This window comes from Apium graveolens, chromosome 4 (assembly GCF_009905375.1).
Source record: "Apium graveolens cultivar Ventura chromosome 4, ASM990537v1, whole genome shotgun sequence".
NCBI lineage: Eukaryota > Viridiplantae > Streptophyta > Magnoliopsida > Apiales > Apiaceae > Apium > Apium graveolens.
The window spans coordinates 19342832-19351680 of NC_133650.1; the positions used below are offsets into that span (position 1 = coordinate 19342832).

Here is an 8849-nt window from a genome sequence, read left to right on the forward strand (position 1 = left end):
ATGGGATAAATAATCCCTGTATCCAGCCATTTAAGAATTTCCTTCTTCACTACTTCCTTCATGATCGGATTAAGTCTTCTTTTCTGCTCAACCGTAGGCTTGCTACCTTCTTCCGGTAGAATTTTATGCATGCAATAAGAAGGGATGATTCCCTTAATATCTGCTATAGTCCATCCAATTGCCGATATGAACTCTCTAAGAATTCTCAAAAGCTTCTCCTCATCGCTACCTGAAAGGTCGGATGCAATAATAACAGGTAAAGTAGATGCATCACCTAAAAACGCATACCTCAAATGTTCAGGTAAAGGCTTAAGCTCAAGAGTGGGAGTTTCCTCAATTGATGGCTTGAGGCGTTTAGGAGCTTTGTTCAACTCCTCAATTCTAAGAGATTCAAAAGGCATATCAATCTTCCTCATCCAAGGAAGAATTCAGATATTGCAATTATTCTTCACCTTCGTCATCTTCACTGTCTGAATTCCCTAACAAGGCCTAAGGCATCAGACCTCATCAATTGATCAAATTCTGAAGTAACCACAGAATCAACCAACTCTACTTTTAAGCACTCCTAATTTTCCGTTAGGAAATTTCATAGCATTGAACACATTAAAAGTTACATCTTGATCCAGCACTCGCATTATAAGCTCACCCTTCTGCACATTTATCAAGGTATAGCCAGTTGCTAGGAAGGGTCTTCCCAATATTATGGGAATCTTCTTATCCTCCTCGAAATCAAGAATTACGAAATCAGCAGGGAAGATGAGTTTATCAACCTTGACCAAGACATCCTCCACAATACCTCGAGGATATGTAATAGAACGATTGGCCAACTGCAAAGTCATATAAGTCGGTTTTGGATCAGGCAAGTTCAACTTCTTGAAGATTGACAAGGGCATCAGATTGATGCTAGCTCCCAGGTCACATAAGCATCTGTCAAAAGACACTTTTCCAATAGTACACAGAGTAGTGAAGCTTCCCGGATCTTTAAGCTTCGGAGGCAACTTATGTTATAGCACAACACTGCATTCCTCCGTGAGAGCGACAGTCTCTAAATCATCTAGTTTCACCTTCCGAAAGAGAATATCTTTCATAAACTTTGCATAACTAGGCATCTGCACAAGAGCCTCAGCGAAAGGTATGTTGATATGAAGTTTCTTGAACACCTCCAGAAACTTCTCAAATTGCTTATCCAGCTTTTTCTTCTGCAGCCGCTTAGGAAAAGGCGGTGGAGGATAGATCTGTTTCTCCCCTTTATTACCCTCAGGAGGAGTGTGCTCAACTAGGGATGTAATTCGAGTCGAGACGAGTCGAGTTTGTGCTTATTAAATTCGAGTTCGAGCTTTTTTTAATTGAGTCGAGTCGAGCCAAAAAAAAATCGAGCCTAAAAATTATGTCTGAGCTCGACCCGGATAATAAACGAGTCGAGTTCGAGCTACTCGTGAGTTTTTAAGCTTTTCGAGTTTTTTAATCGAGTCTTCAAGTTTTCGAGTTTTCGAGTTTCGAGTTTTTAAAAGAGTTTTCGAGATTATTCCATTTTAACGAGTTCGATCTTATCGAGTTTTTGATTTTCGAGTTTTAAATGAGTTTTCTATCTTATCCCATATTAACGAGTTCGATCTTATCGAGTTTTTTAACGGGTCATCGAGTTTATCGAGTTTTCGAGCTTATATAGATTATCATCGAGTTTTGAGATTATTGGGGTTATTATTGAGTTTTCGAGTTTTTACTTTTGTTTCATGAAAATTATCCGATAACGTTATTTTATTTTCAAGTTCAACCTAAAAATATTCTTTTTCTATTTAAAATGACAATAAATTACGAGGAGAATAACAATAACAACACACTTAATATTTTCAATTCTTAACTTTTTCAATCAGTTAAACAACATTTCAATATCATCTATTCATACATATTTTAAAAATATATTTTATCTTCATTAGAAAATATCTTAAATAAAATACAAGGATAATAGCAATAATAAAATGTGATTTTTTTAAAACAAATTTGATTTTTGCTTGTTCAAAAATTGGCACCATGGGACACAGACCAAGAATCATAAGTACACCTCGATAAATGAATAATCTCATATAACGAATAACTTTTTGTAATCCCGACTTGGGGAAATGGGCTTATTGAATATCCTCGATAAATGCATTAACGAATAATAATTTTAAAAGTCTTATATGAACAATGTAAATATAAATGAATAATCACTATATTTTAAATAATATATTCAAATTTGATCTGGTTAATAATTTTATACACATTAATAAGTCATATTTTCTCGAAAATACTTCTAAAATGATTGTTTCTCTCCTCAATCAAAATAAATCTAATCCATATGTGTAATAAATGCAAAAATTCTCGAATATTATGATCATATTGGAATAAGTGATTTTGTGTAATTTTGTAACATATGCAAAAGTTCTCGAATGTTAATCGAGTGATTCATGGATCGACTGGTTGAAAGATAAGCTGAAGTAATATTGAGATATTAAATACATACTAATAATTCTAATAACATTTAGAATATTTAGTCTAATAATTTTACTTATTATGAATATATCTTTTAAATATTAAAGTATGTAAAAGTCTCTCGTTCGAGTTATTAATCATTACATATAAATATAATTATGTAAGTATTATGTCTTGTACATAATTTACCAAGCTACCAAGTCTATAATGTATTGTTTTAAATGCCATGATTTTTTCCTGGACATTTGACTTTCTTCTTTATTCTTTAACACAAATTTCTTAAAAAATAACAAAATATAGATTTTGTATTTTTTTCATTTTTTTTAAAAAAGGAGCAAATAAAAAAAATATTTTTTAAAATTTAACTATAACAAAAATAATTAAATATATTTTAACAAAATAATTGAATTCAAATTTTTTACCAAATTTAATAAAAACCTAATAATGCCGATATATTATGAAAAACTAGTAAATTAGTCTGTAAAAAAAATTATTAGACAATTGAATGACACATATATTAGAAAACACATAAATATTTATAAAGAAAGTATCGAGCTCGAGTTCGAGCCGAGTCGAGTTCGAGTTCGAGTTTATCGAGTCGATCTCGAGTCGAGCTCAAAAAAACTCGGCTCGACTCGAGTTTTTTATCGAGCCAAAAAATATGTTCGAACTCTAGCTCGATAACGAGTTCGAGTCGAGTCGAGTCGAGCTCAATTTATCGAGTCGAGTTCGAGTCGAGTTCAAGCCGACTCGGTTCAAATTACACCTCTATGCTCAACAGTAGTCTTCCTTGGTTCCACTTCTGCTTCCTGCTGCTCTACTTCTTTTTCAGCCCTGGCTTCTTCATTCGAAACTTGAGTTTGTTCGGGATTAGCAACCTTACCAGACCTCAAAGTGATTGCCTTCACCTGCTCCTTAGCTTCCCTCTTTCCTAGCACTTCAGTGTCACTAGGTAGTGTACCCGGTTGATGATTTAGTAAGGCATTGGCAATTTTCCCAATTTGATTTTCCAAGGTCTTGATAGAAACAACTTGGCTTTTGCACCTGAGCTTCAACTCCTCTAATTCAGATTTTTCATTAGCTTGTTGCAGCTGAAGTTGCTGTCTTGATGCATATTGTGGTTGCTGAAAATCAGGGGGGTTGTATTGCTTAGTTGGGTATTACTGATAAGGTTATTGAACCACATTTCGAGCATTGCTCCTGCTGAAATTAGGATGATTGCGGCTGTTAGGATGATAGGTGGCTGGCACAGGTTGTTGCGAACGCTGAAAGTTGCTCACGAACTGAGCTAATTCACTGGAAATAGCACACTGATCAGTTTTATGGGCACCAACACAAAGTTCACAGAAACTAGTGATTTGATTAACTCCATAATTAGTCAAAGTGTCCACCTTCATCGCCAAAGCCTTAAGTTGGGTAGCTATAGGAGTTGCTGCATCCAACTCCATAATTCCTGCTACTTTTCCCTAAGTCAGCCTCTGAGAAGGATTCTGGTATTCATTAGCAGCCATCAGTTCAATCAATTCATAAGCTTCAATGTAGCTCTTGGCCCACAAGGCTCCTCCTGATGCTGTATCGAGCATGGGTCTAGAAGTAGCACCCAATCCATTGTAGAAATAGTTTATAATCATCTAATCAGGCATGCCATGGTGTGGGTATTTCCTTAACATCTCCTTATATCGATCCCAAGCCTCACACAGAGATTCTTCAGTTTGCTGAGCAAACTGAGTAAAAGCATTCCTGATTGCAGCAGTCTTCGCCATAGGGAAGAATTTAGTAAGAATCTTTTGAGCAAGATCCTCCCATGTGGTGATAGACCCTGGTGGTAGAGAATGTAACCAGCACTTTGTTTTATCCCTCAGGGAGAATGGGAAGAGTCGCAGCTTGATGGCATTTTGAGTCACACCATTAAACTTGAAAGTGTCACAGATCTCGATGAAATCCCTGATGTGCATGTTGGGGTCTTCTGTAGGAGAACCCCCAAACTGAACTGAGTTCTATATCATCTGAATCGTCCTTGATTTGATCTCAAAAATGTTAGCCGAGATGGCTGGTCTGATGATGCTCGACTGAATATCATTGATCTTAGGTTGAGAATAGTCCATCAAAGCCTTAGGAATTTCTGTTTGATCTTCCATCACTACTAAAGATGGTTCCTCGACTTTCTCTTCTTCTTCTATCTTCTCTTTGTCCTCAAAAACTTCCCTTCGAACCACTACAGCTTCTTCCTCGACATTATCCAGAGTTCCCCTATGAGACTGCGAACGCGTATGCATACACGCTCGCTAAAGTACCTGAAATAAGACAAGGAAACAGATAAGTACCAATGTCCGAGTCAATAAACTTTAACGACCACTGATGACAAAACATAAACTAAAAATTAACACCGAGTACCTGGCAGTGGCGCCAAAAACTTGTTAGTCGCTAAACATGTGCTAAAATTCACGCAAGTATACGCGTTCGCAAGTAGTATAAGATATAAATCAGATCCGTTCCCACAGAGACTGGTTTAGGTTAACTTTGTAATTTATGCACTTATGCAACAATGATATGGCTATTATTCAATGCTAAGATGATTAACAGATTGAGATTATTTATAACTAAGAATTAAACTAACAATTATACTAAGAGAATAAGAATGGTTGAATTAATATATATGACAAACATGGGATTCTAAATTCATTAAATACTTCATTCAATAGCCTTTTCGCTCTTAACCTTAGCATGTAATGGTGATGACACTAATCAGATAACACGAAACCGATAAACGCCAACTTTCGTTGCACGAATACCATACTACCAGACATTCACAAAAGCTGAACAGAGAGTAATTATATTGAGACCCTATATGTCTATAGAATTTGACAACTTAACGGTTTAATGTGTAAGTTATCTATTGTGATTACATAGGGCAAGTAAAATGGTTAAAATTTACACACAAATCATGCATAACAATAACACATGAACCTATGCTAGCATGGCAAGTTCTAACCCCTTAAATTCACTTTCGCTTCATTAAGAATTAACATACTATCTCATAAGTTCGCGACGCTCATAAGACGAATAAGCACAACCAATACTAGGCTATCATATAATTACCACACACTAAGGCATCGAATAAATCAACTAAAGAAATCCGTTAGAACCCCACGATAACGATTAGCCCATAATCGGACTCATCATCAACGTGGGTTCCGATGAAAGCATGGTATAATGAACGTAGTCTTTATAAACGAATAATAAACAAAGTATAAAATAAGAGTATAGGTTCAAGAATAAGAAAACTAGCATCCAACGTTACAACTTAAACAAAAAATAACAAGTTAAAACTAAGTCTTCTTCGCCTTGGTTGAATTGTGCTAAAACGGTCTTCTTACGCCTTCTCTTTATGTTCTGATATGTCTCGTTATAAAAAATGAATTTAATTATGTATATATAGCAGCCCCACACAGAGTAGAAGTCTTCTGGATCAAAAGCTCAATAGAATCAGGATTTTCTTTTCCCGACCTGGCGCGACCGCGCGCTTGACCAGCGCGGCCGCGCTGAGTTTCTGGACTTTGGGCGCGGCCGCGCGCTATCACAGCAAATTAGCACCAAAATAATGCTAACTCACCTGATTACCTAGATAATACCTAAAAATGCAAAAACACTAGAAAACACATTAAAACACCAACAACTTGAGTACAAATGCACCAATTCAAAGCTTTACGGAGCATAATAAAGTGTCATAAATGCCACTTAACAATATACTTACAGACTATAAAATAATCCGATGGATAATGTTCAGAATTTTAACGGCTAAGATGTAGATAATTCAAATAATGAGAATAAGGCAATTATCCGTCGGGTTAAAAATAATCCAGAAAAGTAATTGAATTTTACGAGGCTATTCTATTTCGACGGATGATCAAACTTGATGGATAATGAACATCCGTCGAGATATAGATTTTGACTTAGCCAAATCTTCATCCAAAACAGAAAAATCAATTAAGTTTCTGGATATATTTCAACTTGCAAAATTATCAAAAATAATTTAAGAATAATTAAGCATACCTAACTCACTTACCAACCTAGTGAAGGTGGATTCATCAAGTGGCTTGGTAAAGATATCTGCAAGTTGCTTCTCACTTGGAACAAAATGAAGTTCCATACTACCATTCATTACATGTTCTCTAATGAAGTGGTACTTGATGTCTATGTGCTTTGTTCTTGAATGTTGTACTGGATTTTCAGTAATGGCAATTGCACTTGTGTTATCATAGAAGATAAGAAGTTTGTCCACTTGCAGATCATAGTCCAACAATTGGTATTTCATCCATAGAATTTGTGCACAGCAACTGCCAGCAGCAATATATTCAGCTTTAGTTGTAGAAGTAGAAACTGAATTTTGCTTTTTACTGAACCACAATACCAGATTGTTTCCTAAAATTGACAGGTTCTTGTTGTACTTTTTCTATCAATTTTATAATCTGCATCTGAATAACCAGTTAGATTAAAACCAGAATCTCTAGGGTACCAAATGCCAAGTTTTAGTGTTCCCTTGAGATATCTGAAGATTCTCTTAATAGCTATTAAATGAGATTCTCTAGGATCAGCCTGAAATCTAGCACAGAGACAAGTAGCAAACATTATATCAGGCCTACTAGCTGTTAAGTACAGAAGTGAGCCAACCATGCCTCTATAGCTTGAAATATCCACAGACTTTTTAGTAGTGTTTAATTCAAGTTTAGTTGCAGTGGCCATGGGAGTTTTTGCAGATGTGCGATCCATTAGGTCAAACTTCTCTAAAAGATCATAAATATATTTGGTTTGACTAATGAATATTCCATCACTAACTTGCTTAACTTGTAAACCAAGAATGTAAGTTAGTTCTCCCATCATGCTCATTTCATACTTACTTTGCATTAATTTTGTAAACTTTTTGCAAAGTTTTTCATCTATAGAGCCAAATATAATATCATCTACATAAATTTGAACAAGTATGCTAGAGCCATTAACATTTCTAAAGAATAAAGTTTTGTCAACAGTACCTCTTGTGAAGTGATTTTCTAAGAGAAACTTTGACAAAGTATCATACCAGACTCTAGGTGCTTGCTTCAATCCATAAAGTGCTTTCAAAAGATAGTAGACATATTCTGGAAAATTTGGATCCTCAAAACTAGGAGGCTGACTGACATAGACTTTCTCCTCCAAATCTCCATTTAAAAAGGCACTTTTGACATCCATTTGACAGACCTTGAAATTGGCATGGGCTGCATAGGCTAAAAAATATCTGATGGCTTCAAGTCTTGCAACATGAGCAAAAGTTTCATCAAAATATATTCCTTCTTGTTGACAGTAGCCCTTAGCAACCAATCTAGCTTTGTTCCTAACAACTATGCCATTTTCATCCATCTTGTTTCTGAATACCCACTTGGTGTCAATTGGATTCTTTCCTTTAGGCTTGAGTACCAGCTTCCATACCTTGTTCCTTTCAAATTGGTTTAGCTCCTCCTGCATAGCTAGAACCCAATCTGGATCTAACAGAGCTTCTTATATCTTCTTTGGTTCTTCCTTTGAGAGAAAGCTTCCATATAGACATTCTTCTTGAGTTTCTTTTCTTGTTTGAACTCTAGAAGATACATCACCAATAATGAGCTTAAAAGGGTGATCTCTAGTCCATTTTCTCTGTTGTGGTAGATTAGCTGTAGATGAAGAGGCCTCATTGTTGTCTTGATGTGTGACTGAGTTTTGATTAGAAGAAACTCCCCCTGAGTTTGTGGATCTTTGATTTGAAGAAGGAGTTCTTTCTACAAGTGATCTATTTTGACTCTCAGCTTCTCTAATTTTTCCGACGGATAATGCACTTTGTATCCCGATGGATGAAGCTGATTATCTTTCGACGGATGATGCATTTAGTATCTCAACTGATGCTGAATTTTGTGCATCATTGGAAATAGACTTTTTCTGCATTATCCTTAGCCACTATTTCTTGATCACTATCATCATCACTGTCATCACAAATTATCTCAACATTGTCGAATTTGAGGCTATCGTGGAAACCTTCATCTTTTAGTCCTTCAATCTTCTTATCTTCAAACACAACATAGACAGATTCCATAAAATGTTTGTTCTAAGATTATAGACTCTATATGCTTTTCCAACAGCATATCCAACAAAAATTCCTTCATCTGCTTTAGTATCAAACTTTCCATGATATTCAGTTTGATTCCTTAGAATGTAGCATTTGCGTCCAAAGACATGAAGAAAATTTAGAGTTAACTTCCTATTCTTGAACAATTGGTAGGGTGTCATGCAGTTTGCTTAATTGACCAAAGAAATATGTTGAGTACAGCATGCAATATGTTGGTAACTTTGATTCTTCTAGCATTGTCATT

General features: G+C 35.6%; 1 non-coding gene across 1 annotated transcript; it reads left to right on the plus strand.

Moving 5' to 3' along the window:
* The first annotated feature begins 4113 nt into the window (after positions 1 to 4113).
* On the plus strand, positions 4114 to 4220 carry LOC141722773 (small nucleolar RNA R71). The gene has a single exon (XR_012575776.1). It is a non-coding gene; the product is annotated as a small nucleolar RNA R71 (small nucleolar RNA).
* The last annotated feature ends 4629 nt before the right edge of the window (positions 4221 to 8849 follow it).